Here is a 13509-nt window from a genome sequence, read left to right as displayed (position 1 = left end):
GTACCTATTCAGGTATCAATTATTAGATGCTACCTGGTCCTGGGAAGGGAGCAAACATTGAGAAAGGAAGCTTCCTTCAATTTTTGAATTTTCAGTTCAATTTCTGGACAGGTCACAACTCTGAGTCATCAGCTGCCAACATTTGTGGGAGCTATGGGAACACATGTGTAGGTCCTAAAGGGAGCTGAGGTGGCCCACTACTGCATCCACTGCAAATAAACACTTTAACCATAGCATCCACTGTAAATACATATTCGTTGAATGAATTTATTGTTACAACTTTTAAAGGTAGGTGCCTCCAACATGATGAAGTAGGGGAAGAAATAGTTACATGCTAAAAAGCATTGTGGCTGGAAAGGTGGGATGGGATGAAGAAGCAGCTTATGGTGACACAGAGGGGAGGTTTAAATTTTGTGATATCTATACAGTCAACAGCAGAGGAAGAAGCAAGAATTGTAGTGACAAGGGGGAGATAGAAGAGAGTTGGGAAGTCTTCCTAATTCTCCAGACTGACCATGCCTTGTGTATTTATGAGAGGCAATGATCTGTGTTTGTCTTTACATCCCCACTTTGCACCATCACCCACTCTCTGCATACATGGAAGACACATCTTAGCATCTCCACTGTTGCTCCTTTAACTTTTTTGCCTACAATGTCCCCATCTCTACAACCTTTCAAACATTTATTTATCATTAAATAAAGATTTAGATCAAGGATCTGCCCATCCTTAAGCTTTCTCTGATTACGCTTCTCCTGGTGCTTGAGAATCTACAGCTTCCTCCTTTATGTGGTCTCCCTAATGCATATTCTCCAATCATTTCTTAGCTTAGCATTCAGCTCTCTTGCTTAGACTAAAAACACTTTGAGAGAAAGATATCCTATATCTTGTTGGATAACTATGAACTGATATTATGACTGGCAAGTGGTAGTCACCGTCTTTTGGCTGAGTTAATGAATTACGTAGGCTTTGAGTGGGATTCCAGTGGTTAAAGAGGACTCAGCGGATACTGTAATTTAGCAGGACATAACACTCAAGGGCAAGAAAAAAGAATATGTCAGGTAATTTTAGAAAGTTGTTAGCAAGACTTTTCTAGCTGGGGCAGAGGAGTCAAGCGGGCAGAAGGTAAGGTGGATGAGTGTCAGATTGGAGAGGACCTTAAACACTTGGATAAGAAGTTCACACTTAGGCATTTTAGTTAATGGTTTCCCAATATGGGCATGAAGTGACTCATATGGTGTACAGAAGAGCTGAATGATCTGTCAGACAGACCAGTTAGGCAGTTATTGTAATTACCTCCCATAAGGCGGAAGGAAACTCATTTTCAATGAGTGATGTAACAGACAGGTAGTGTGGGGGACACTGATTATCCAGTTAGGTCAAACCCAGAACAGATCAGAAATGGAGCATGGCAGGATACAGCAGACAATGCAGAAGGTAGCCAATAGTAACAGGACAAAGGCTGCGTCATCTCCTGAAAAGATGCTGACAGATGATCTCACACTTCATCATCTGGGAGGCTGGCTTTCAAGTGGGTGGAACAAGAATTCAGAGAACTTGGCAGCAGGTAATAGGTAGAGTCCAGCAAGCCAGTTGGCAGTAGAACAATCTGGCAGAAGTAATGAGAAGCTGACCATATATCAGGATTTAGGAGATAGAATCCAGTTCTTGGGAATACTAGACAGAACAAGATAGACTCTAGGAGTCTAGCACCAGGTGAAGCACCAAGGCAGAAAGTCAGTTACTGAGATCAGGGCATAAGGTACTAGGTGATCACAGTAACAGGTAGCTTTAGATGTGTAAGCTTTGTTCTTAGCCATTGCCAAAGAAGGAGTTACACTCAGTGACCTCTCACAACAGGGTCTTCTTTTAAGGATATGCAAAGAGTAAAGAAGAGAGGGGTGGACATGCAGCCCCCAAGAGCATCTGGGGTCCAGCCATAGCTTTACTAGTCTGACAGCAACTCTGGACACCCAACAAGGTTTCTAAAGGTTGTTGCCTCAAGAATGGCATCGACCAGAAGAACTAGGCTATTACTGAAGATTACCGCTGTACACTTCCACGCCTTGTTTCTGCTTGTGGTTTCTGCTTACTGCTTTCTGTCTGTGTGACTTCCTGCTTCTGGCTGTTTATTAGCTCCCTTTGAATGTTTTATGTGCAAATTTCCCAAGAGGGGTTCCAGTTGGCAGAATTAGTCAGTATTATAGCAATTTGGCAGGGCTGCCTCATAAATGCACTTAATGGGCTACTCACAAGGCTATAACCTGCAACTCTTAGGTCAGAGGCCATCACTGGCCAGGGCAGTTGTTCTCCTGGTGCTTGGATTACTTGATCCGCTTTCTTTTGCCAAAAGGAGTAAAAGCTGGCAGGCCTGAAGAGACAGAATGGACTCTTCCACTCCACCAAAGTCAAGACAGTAGCAACAGGAAGACCAATGCAATGTTGATTTAGGGTTTCAAAAATCCAAACCACTAGGCAGGTAGTTTCAAAGTGATGTATGAGAGAGGAACATTATGAAGACTTGGCAGGGATTGGCTGTTAAGTAATTTGAGTTTTCTCATGTCTTCCCTTCTTCCAGAAAAATCTCCTAACAAAGCCATTTAAAAAGGTTTCACACACTGTAGAAATGAGAACTAAAAGGAAAGTTCTTAGGATTGAGGGCTATATGCCATCTTTTGTTTTCAATATTATATGAAGACTACAATCAGCAAAAGTTCATAACAAAATAAAGGTTCCAGGAAAGGTAGAGATGATATCAAATTTGGTAAAATAAACAAGCAACAACAACAACAACAACAAACAAAAACAGAAAACATTCTCAATCAATTAATAATATTCCAAACAAAATGTAATACCAAGCCAAAAATTAATATGAGCTTCATCCATATAAAAAAAAAAAACCAAGAGGTTTGCGAACATCCCATTTTAGAGTGAACCAAGACAGAAGAGACCCATATCTACTTTTAGTACCTTGTAAATCCAGTAGACTAAGAAGGGGTCTACACTGATATTTAAACACATAGAATTTGTTAAATCTAAAAAGGGCCAAACAAACATTTTAGGCAAGAACTTGAAGAAAAAATGTCAAGGTTTCTTTTTTTTTTTCATTGTTCCTAAACAACAATACATTTTACTTTTCTTAATCACTTTGTAATTTATAAAACTCTTTACATTATTTAACTAATATGATTTTTACAAAACCTTTGCATACAAGGAAACTGAGGTCCAGTAAAGTGACTTGCCCAAGGTCAAATGGCTAGTAAGTGGCCAAAACAGAATTTAAACTCAGGACTTCTTTGATTCGCTGCTTTTTCCTTCATAAATCCTTTTTGTTCTCAGGAAGGGCTAGATAAAAGGAGAAACAAAGGATAAAGCATTAGAAGTATATTAAGTTGTTTCTACTTTATTAATATGTATCATATTTAATGGTATTCAGGAATTCTCCATAAAGTGGAACTATATTTTATTTAACTCCCTATGCTGCACAGCAACTACCTGGCTTCTCAGAATTCTTTCTCGAGTACCAAGCATTCTAGCAATGCCATCCTAATTCCAGCCTCAGATTGCACTCATGTAGCAATAATCATACTTCTTGAAAATATGGTTTGCAATTTACAGGTGTTTGTACATATACCATTTAAACACAAGCAAGTCTCTTTTTTATCTACACTCTTCTCCTAAATGGCAGCTCTATTCATGCAAGTTTAAACAAAGAAATAGGACAATACTATGTACACATTCTAAAATATATTTTAAAACTTTTCATGATTACATAAGTATATTCTTTTCAGATTCAGCCTCAATACTTTCTCTTTGAAATTTTCACATAAAACATACACACTCAGAATATATTGAGCTTTCAAAAGTACAAGCTAGAATCACTTTAAATGTTAGAATGACTCAACATTTTTAATATGTAGTTTTTGAGTGACTCTCTGTCAGGCACTGTGCTAGACACTGAAGGTGTACAGTCATGAACAAGACGGAAGGGGCTGCTCTGTCCTTGCGGAGCTTACATTCTGCTGGGGAAGTTGGAAATAAAATGATTTAGCAAATAAAGAAAGAAAATAAGCTCAGTGCTATGAATAAAATAAGCAGATTTCTATAGTAGAAAATGAAGAGTGACAGGTGGGTTAGAGAACTTTTCTTTGAGTAAAGTGCCAGTTGAACTGACATCTGGGGAAAGAAATGTCAAAGGGTCAAGGGAAGGAGATGTCCAGGCAGAGAGAACAACTAGTACAAGACTGACTTGATGAAGGGCTTGGCGTTGGGGAACCAAGAGAAACTAGCACGTCAGGCACTTAGTGTGAGCGATAGGAAAGAGGGCTGAGAGGCCTTCAGAGTCCTGTGCGCTGGGATGACATTGGAATTGGAATTTATAGAATATCAAGAATCGTGGTGTTCATTGTATCCTGAGGGGAGCTTCCAAAGGCCCTGGGAATCCAGGAAATGGACACGGTGGGCTGGATAAAGCACTCCACAAGTCCAGTGGAGCTTTCTGAGCTTTCAGACTCTTTGGCAAGCTTGCCTTGCCATAACCAGTTGTCCAAGCCACAGCCACAACAGGAGCCCTCTGTGGGCCGACATCCAGCATCCCCTGCTACTCCTGCTGGGCAGGGAGATCAAGGGAGGAACTTTTTCATTTTGTTTCCAGCAAGGGGACTCAGGACAGAAGTCTAGCTCAGGGGCAAACCAAACTATATAAAAACTTAAAAAACTACTACCTTAGAGAATTTCTCCTCCAGAAAGAAAGAATGTGTATGTTTATAAGAGCTGTGTGTGGTGGCAGAGAATCACTACCCACCCCACCAAGTAGCAATAAACATTACTCTGGTGTCTGTTAAAAGCATTTTTCCTGTGTTAATATGTGAATTGCCACGCATTTCCATGGAGATCTTTAATGAGATTTTTCTGACATGTGAAAGGTGATTTGAGAATGATGGCAGCAGTCAGGGCATGCTAACCCTGAAGAAAAACTTTTTTTTTTTTTCGGGTGCCCATCATCATCCAGATCTGGAATTGCTCCCAAAGTATAAACCAGTGCAAAGACTCCCTTGTGTATGAGTTTATTCTGAACAGCTAGAGATCTGTAACTATGGAAACCAAAGTGCAAAAATAATTAGTGGGCTTAAAAAATAAGTTAGTTATTAATCATATTGTCTTCAGATAATTTACACACACAGTCTAACTGACCATAACAGTGAATAGCTCTTTATGGTCTCTGATGAAAAGTAAACATAATGACCATGAATTTTTATTAAAGGCCAGGTAGATTCAGGTGTATTTAATTACATGTCCAGCTCTTAATAAGCTCCACCAACAAAGAAATGAAATTATATGGATAAATAAAATAAAACTATATTTTCACAAATAGCTACATTCCCTTACCTTTTGTTAGCACTTCCCATCCTCAAGACAAAGGACACGAGCAAAAACCCCAAACCTTTTGCCTTTTTCATAAACCAATTCTAGACTGACTGAGTTGAGTTTTCTTTTCAAGTTATTCCCAAGTGTTTTCAGTGAAGGTTTCAGACAACAATAAATCAGTCTGCCATTTAGAAAGAAAAGGAACCTAACATGAGGGAGGGGGCCAGAGAGGAAAGTGTTACAGTCTTCTAGGGTGTTGTGGCAGGTAGCTTCTGACTGCCTTCCGATAATCACTGCCTCCTGGGACCCACATTTCTGTGTAATCTCCTCCCCTTGAGTACAATATGGACTTAGGGACTTGCTTGTAAAAAACAGAATGGGGTAAAAGTGTGAGGATGTTGCTTTCATGATTGGGTTATAAAAAATGATGTCCTCCATCTGCCAGCATTGTCTCTCTCACTAGACTATCTCTTGCTCTCTCACCTGCTCTCTCTCTCTCTGATTGAAGCCAGCTGCCAGGTTGTGAGATGCTCTCTGGAAGGGCCTATATGGCAAGGAACTAAGGGAGGTCTTCAGCTCCTGAGTAACTGAGCCCTCGATCCAACAATGTTCAAAGAATTGATTCCTGCCAAGAGCCATGTGGGTGATCTGACAATCAGATCCTCCCCAGTCAAGCCTTCAAGTAAGACTGCAGCCCTGGCTGAATCCTTAACTGTGGCCTTGTGAGAAACTCTAATGCAGAGAACTCAGCTAAGCTGTGACCGGATTCATAATCCACATAAATTGTATTATAATAAATACATGTTGTTTTAAGCTATGCTTGGGAGTACTGGGTTACACAGTAATATGTAACTAATACAGGAGCTTTCAAATTACTCTCATAAGTGTGCTCACTGCCCACCCTTTATCCTAGTAACTTGGCACAGCACCATAGATTTTGAAACATTTGACCATCCTCCCTAGTATGATCAACTTTCCTATTCTTCTATTTACTTGAAAGCCAATGGCTCACCTTTATACTAAAAAAAAAAAAAAGTACTGAAATAATTAAGAATATAGTACAGGTGGGCCTCCATATCTGTGAATTGAGTTTTACAGTTCAAAATGTTTTAGGTATGTGGCATACTTGTTTACCCTCAGTGAATTGTTCTAGGCATATGGCATACCTATGGCAACTACAATAGAAGAATTGTAATTTCATAAAGGAACTAGGAGAGGTATTAAGACACGACAGTAGCAAGTGGGACAAAACCGGCAAGAAAATGAAAAGTGGAAGTGTTGGAGTTAGACAACTCAGGGTTTTAGCATAAGTTATGAATGTATAAGTTCTATGATTTAGGAGAAAAAGATTAAACTTTCAAGGCCTTCAAAGTTTCTCATTTGTATGAAGGGAGATAGGATCAACTTATGTAAATAAGAATCCGAGACTTGGGACTCAGTAAGTGGTAAATTCTGTATTTCTTCCTTGCAAAGACAAGAGCTGAAGAAACTTTCTACATGAATTCACATTCTTTACTTTTCCATCTTATACCATGTTTTGGTTTTTGTGGAGTCTGAAGCTCATTTCTCATTTTCTTACATCTCAAGTTGACAAGATGTAGTAGTCAATGGATTTTGCATTCATTGTGAAGTCTAAATTTCATCTCTGATGGATGGAAAGTATAAACCATATTTGATTTTAGAAAGGCAGTTGTTTTCTTTCCCTTTTCATATAAGATACATGAAGTCTCCATCAAGTTGTCTGTATTTTGCACCCCTCCTCCCCACCTCTACCTTGTATCTTGGAGGCAAGGCAGACATAGAGGGAGAGCTGACATAACCTGGTCTGTTTCAGCTGTGCTGAATACCAGGGCTATATTGTCAGGAATAAACTTACAACTGAGGGCAAGCAAACCTAAATGCATTCAGGTGGAAAAAGGATTTAATTTAGATAAAGGAACTTGCTCCCAAAGATGGCTCACTACTTGCAAGCCCAAATCTTATGAGTAGATTTGAACATTGGGCTTTTCTAAGTAGTACATTGCCCATTCATCCTCCAGGAACATTCAAGATATGAGTGGATAGGGATGTATTTTAGAGTTTTTGTCAGACCACTCATTGTGTCAGTGAGTAAGTCCTATCATGCAATGGGACACACTGAACAGTAATAGTACAAGCAAGTTGCTCAAAGTCAGTTGTTTTTAGCTAATTTGGAGAATTTCTTTGCTGCAGACATCTTGAGTTTATCCAAAAATCCTTATATGTTAAGAGCACCTACTTAAGAACCATAGGCTCATTAATCTTACTTGAGAGACTCTTTTGTCTTAGGATTTGTTTCAGGATCCCCCAGAACCAGTTCTTTTTTTTTTTTTTTTTGAGACGGAGTCTTTATCTGTTGCACAGGCTGGAGTGCAGTGGCATGATCTTGGCTCACTGCAACCCTGCAACCTCCACCTCCCGGGTTCAAGCGATTCTCCTTGGCCTCCTAAGTAGCTGGGATTACAGGTGCACACCAACACACTCAGCTAATTTTTTTTGTATTTTTCGTAGAGCTGGGGTTTCACCATGTTGGCCAAGCTGGTCTCGAACTCTTGACCTCGTGATCTGCCCACCTCAGCCTCCCAAAGTGCTGGGAATACAGGCTTTAGTCACTGCGTCCAGTCAGAACCAGTTCTTTTGAGTCTGTTTTCTGATAACAACCCTTCTCTTTGGTTTCTGGTTTTGTGGGATGTTTGTTCAGAGGGGCTTGTGTTCAGCTTCCCAGATCTCCTTCACCTGCACGGTCCCTTCTCTGAACACAGGCCTCCTAGCTGTTTCCAGGCCTGGAGTTGGCTTGCCTCTCACCGGACAGGGCAGAGCTGGTCAAAAAGGGAAATAAAACCTTCCATTCACCAGTTGGCCCAGTCAACCAATTCAGCAGGGTAAAACTACTTATTGTATGTCCTTTGACCGAATGGTTGTCCATTTGCCTTTTAAAAAGGTGGTTTATATTTTTACTGTTCCTGTCTCTCCTGTAAGCTTCTTTAGATCACACCTGATTCATATTTGTATCTTCCAGGGTATCCATCCTGTTTGGATTGTGCAGAGTTTAATATATGTATTTCTTGAGAGTGAGAGAAGAAAAGGAATCAGCATTTATAGGATCCTGTGTGTTAGTATTTTACATATGCTATCTATTCAGTATTAACAAACATCCTTTTCTTTCATTTATGGAGGAAGAAACAATTTATTCAAGAACAGGTAGCTAATATGCAACAGAGAAGATGTAGAATCCAAGGCTATCTGGTACAAAGCCTGTATAATGTCTTTTATTCCTCACCAATGTGGTTTCAGTGTGGCAATCTTGTGAGATTTTTTTCCTGCAATTTTTATCATTGAACCCTGTATAGACCTTTCTGGTTATGGGACAACAGCAGTCTGAGAAAATTGCTGGAAGGTTAAAGAGTAGATTTGCAAAAATTTCATTGATAGGAACAATAAATGTATTTTAAATCACTCACTTTGCATTCTTTCAGTCTATGATTTCTTGTTCATTTTGATGAAGAATTCTTTGTCATATTTTGGAAATAGTATTGACAATGTATTAGTGTAAACAGGAGGAAAAGATACAATGATGCCTCTGATTGTAAGAGTTTTAATGATCTAGACATATTCTCATCATTTTATTTTACATTATATTATTCTCATATAAAATAGTAGTATTTAAAATATTACTACCCTTTTAGAAAAACCCAATAAAAATAACCATTTTCCTCATTACAAGTGACAGGTTTTTTAAAATTAATTTTAATTTTAATTTTAAGTTTCAGGGTACATGTGCAGGAGGTGCAGGTTTGTTACATAGGTAAATGTGTGCCATGGTGGTTTGCTGCACCTGTTAAACCATCACTTGGGTATTAAGCCCAGCATGCATTAGCTCTTTTTTCCCAAGGCTCTTCCTTCCCCAACCCCACCCCCCTATAGGCCCCAGTGTGTGTTGTTCTCCTCACTGTGTCCATGTGTTCTTATTGTTCAACTCCCATTTATAATTTTTTTAATGAAGAATGCTGCTTAAATATAAAGCGTACTAAAAAGGTGGTAAAAAATAAGAAACTCTGCTAAATAGTTAAAACTGGCATCACTGTATGAAAGTGACTTTTAAATGAAAATGTAAAAAGAAAATTAAAAAAATTAATCTTTTATAAATAGTAAAAGCACTCCAGGATACAGAAAAGTTACTAATACATCAACCAGTAGTTGAAAACACTAAGTAAAATCTGACAAGAAAAATATATATTCATGAAGGCATTGCTAAATGAGCAGAGCATGCATAATTGGTGGAGAATACATTTTAAAAACTGTCTGAAAAGTAAATAAAAAAGCATTCAAATATTCAAAAAGCACAGTGAAAAACTTTTGAAAAAATGCTAATACTGTAAACAAAATTCAGAGACCACTCTACAGAATTTACCAGAGAAGAAAAATCAACCCAGCAAAAATAGCTATTTTAAATTGATTGGTTATTTTGAACATGTGGCATAGAGAGTTTTGTTCTTTCTATGAACACACACCTTCCTTGTCTGTCGCCCTCAATTTTAGTAGAATGCTTCTAACTAACTCAATTGAACCTTCATCTTTCCTATAGACTCATCTAAATTCCAGAGATTTGGCATTTCAAGTCAGGTGGAAATTACCCCTCCTGAACCTTTGTTCCCAATAGTCTGCTATTTTTTCATTTAAGCTGCTTACCTCCATTTCGAGGTAATTTTGATAGCATTATTGTGTCCCTCTAATCTTCTTATTAGCTAGGAACTTCCCCTGTCCTCCCTGACTGTTTTGTGCATGTGGCTGAAATGGACAGACCTAGTCTTAGAACCTTGTCTCTAGTCTCAGACACATTTCCATATGACTAATTCATTTCAACCCTAAAAGCCTTCTCGCTGTTTGACTAACTCCATGCTTTTTGCCCCAATCTATTTTCTCTATAAGGAGTCTCTTAAGCTTTTCACATCTTTTTGATCAATACCTTATTTGTAGACCAGAAATCATAGAAAGGACATCATGGTGACTAATCTGATAACTGACCATATCCCATTGCAAATTCCAAACAGTATGTGACTTTTGTAACTCACATTGATAAAACTCTTTGAAAAATTATGGCATTTTTACTGCAGAATATTATAATGTGGATTTTTTAAAACAAAACTTGTTTGATCTGATTTAAGGTATATGGATTAAAATAAAGGCAATTGAGAGATGTGATGATTATATACATCTGGCTCAAACAATTCAGAGACAATAAGTGAATAATGTCCCAAACAGCTCTATTTTCCTTCCCATTGTCTCTCATGATGATAATTGAACAAGAACTTTTAAAAAGCCCACAAGATTTCTCATTGTTAATATTTCCATGTAAATCTTATGGGAATACGTATTGAGGAGCATTATTTTTATTTTTTTTATTTTTTTGAGACGGAGTCTTGCTCTGTCACCCAGACTGGAGTGCAGTGGCATGATCTCGGCTCACTGCAAGCTCTGCCTCCTGGGTTCATGCCATTCTCCTACCTCAGCCTCCCGAGTAGCTGGGACTACAGGTGCCCACCACCACGCCCGGCTAATTTTTTTGTATTTTTAGTAGAGACGGGGTTTCACCATGTTAGCCAGGGTGGTCTCGATCTGACCTCATGATCCGCCCGCCTCGGCCTCCCAAAGTACTGGGATTACAGGCGTGAGCCACCGTGCCTGGCCTTGAGGAGCATTATTAGAGGAGGTGGAAGGGAGAGAAAGAACAATTCCTCTTCCTTCACTGTGAGGGAGAATGCATAAATACAGTCTAATCTGCCCGAGAGGGAAAACGGAGTTATTGATGCTGAATGACAATTACATTGTACTGTTTTGGTTTAAGTAATTCATGACTCAACATCATTGTTCTAATCAGGTTATTAAAATAAATAACAAAGGAATGAAAAATTAGGCCATTAATTTGTCAAACATATTGCCAATCTGGTTATTATGAGCCTTAAAATAGGTACTGCATTTCTAGTAATCATTCTAGATATTTTATAAGCTGATTATAGCAATTCTTGGACACTGAGTTTTCAAGATTTTTAGAAAAAGTATTTTAATAAATAGACATGGATAATGGGGTTAAATGTTCATCCAAGCCTTTTTAACTTAATCTGAGCTCTTGACAAACAAAGTAAGGTCAAACACTGATTTATTAGGCATTATATAAATTCAATTAGGTTAAAACTCCACTTCATTTTATAGAGTATTGTTTATAGAACCGGGAAATAGTACAGAGTATATTTTGTTTTATGCCATTTTTTATTCTTTATCCCAGTGATAACCACAGTTTTAAGTGTATATTTTGAGTGAATGCATAAGAGTAAAGATTGATTAACAGATTTAAAGTATAATATACAAGTTCGATTTTATCTGGTAGCAAGGGAGTGTACCAATTACATGAAAACAATAATTAACTTAATTTTAAATGTATAATATTGCATAATTGTTTCTTTACAGATTCAGAGTAATCTTGCTTGGTATATTGTTTTTATTAATTAAGTTAGAAATCCAAACAATTTCTGGTTTCTTTTTAGTGTAGACATCACAAAAAGAGAAAGCTATATAATTAAGAAAGCTAGATGAACTATATACTATATGTGTCTCTTAAGAAGAGGGCTTAATCAGCAATTAGGTGCTTATCTTGGAAGAGTTATAGAATTTATCTGGAGATTTAACATGGAGTAAATACTAGTTTTGGTCCAAAATGTTCACTTCCCTGATACCAATACATAAAGTTTTATTAGATCATAAAATTCAGAGTATTCAGTTTTATCAGTCAGGATAGGTTAGGTTATGCTGCTCTAAGGAGCAACACATGCATTTCAGTGGTTTAAGACAACCACGTTTATTCCTCATTAATACTACACATCTATCACAGGTGAGTTGAGTATTCTGCTCCATGTTGTCCTTTATTTATCACTTGGGCTAGAACTTTGCTGGTCTCCATGGCAGAGGGTAAGCCTAGTGAATTGAGCAATAGCTCTTCTTAATATCTTTATTTATTTGCTGAGAATTTCTATTTTAAAATTTGTTTCAAAAATGTTCATGATTTCTCTCCAAGCATTTTAACAAAAATCACCTTAAAGTCTTTGTCAGGTAATTCCAACATCAGTGTCATCTTGGCCTTGGCATCTGCTGATGGTCTTTTTTCTTACGAATTTTTGATATTCTTTGTACGTTGAATAATTCTGGATTGCATGCTGGACATTTTGAATATGTCTTGTTTAAATCCACTGGAGAATGTTGCTATTTTTTAAGATTAGGAAAATTGTTAGGTTCAGGCTGTAAGTTCCAATTTTCCTCCCATAGGCTGTAGTGCCAGTACCAATTCAGTTTCAAAGCCTTTATACTGCACTTCAGGTGTATCAGGCCATGTCCTACGCAATGGGTAGTCTGTGACTCGGTGGTGGTAGTCTATCTCTTCAGTTCACAGTCTTTGGTATATGAATTAGTATCAGATCCATGGGTGTGAGGCTCTTAAAGGAGACCTGGAGTTTATAGAAAAGGTTATGGGATTGCTTTTATGGGATCGAACTCTTCCCTGTCTGCCATCTCCCCGCATTTTCTGGCTCCTTGGGTTTCCCCATTTCAGAATTCTGGCCCAAATCTTGGGGCTTTAGTTGCCCCACTTTGCTGAACACTTCTGTGTTTGGGCTACTCTGGGACCAAACCACTAAAGGACAGAGAAGGAAAAAAAGCAACGAGTTGGCCCCGTGTTTTTTTAGTCTCAGCTCTTCCAACTGGAGAGGAAGGTCCCCCTCCCTCAGAGATTTGGCTGCTGCCAGCTCCCATCACTGGCCACTGCCACCCCCACAGTGGGATTGCCTGGGGATGGAGGATAAAAGAATGGAAGAAGAGTGAGGAATAAAAGGAGGGATTCCCATGTTCTCTCTGACTGTTAAAAGTTCCCATTTTAGCTCCTCAGGCCAGAATTAGAGGACTGTTCCTGGGGCTCTCTCTTTGCCACAGTGCTTACTTCTATCAAGTCTGGGCTGGGTGATGTTGAAGAAAAAAAAAAAAAGGAGGCCCATTGCTAGTTTAGTGGGCTTCAAAGTAGTTCAAACAGCACTTCAAAGTAGTTCAAATAATTCCAGGATGATTTAAACTAGTTCACTTCA

The 13509-nt window shown here is 38.5% G+C and overlaps 1 pseudogene; it reads left to right on the top strand.

Moving 5' to 3' along the window:
- The first annotated feature begins 1399 nt into the window (after nt 1-1399).
- Nucleotides 1400-13509, top strand: part of LOC100588592 — a 123429-nt pseudogene continuing 111319 nt past the window's right edge.

This window comes from Nomascus leucogenys, chromosome 4 (genome assembly GCF_006542625.1).
Source record: "Nomascus leucogenys isolate Asia chromosome 4, Asia_NLE_v1, whole genome shotgun sequence".
Lineage (NCBI taxonomy): Eukaryota > Metazoa > Chordata > Mammalia > Primates > Hylobatidae > Nomascus > Nomascus leucogenys.
This window is presented reverse-complemented; position numbering and strand designations above follow the sequence as displayed.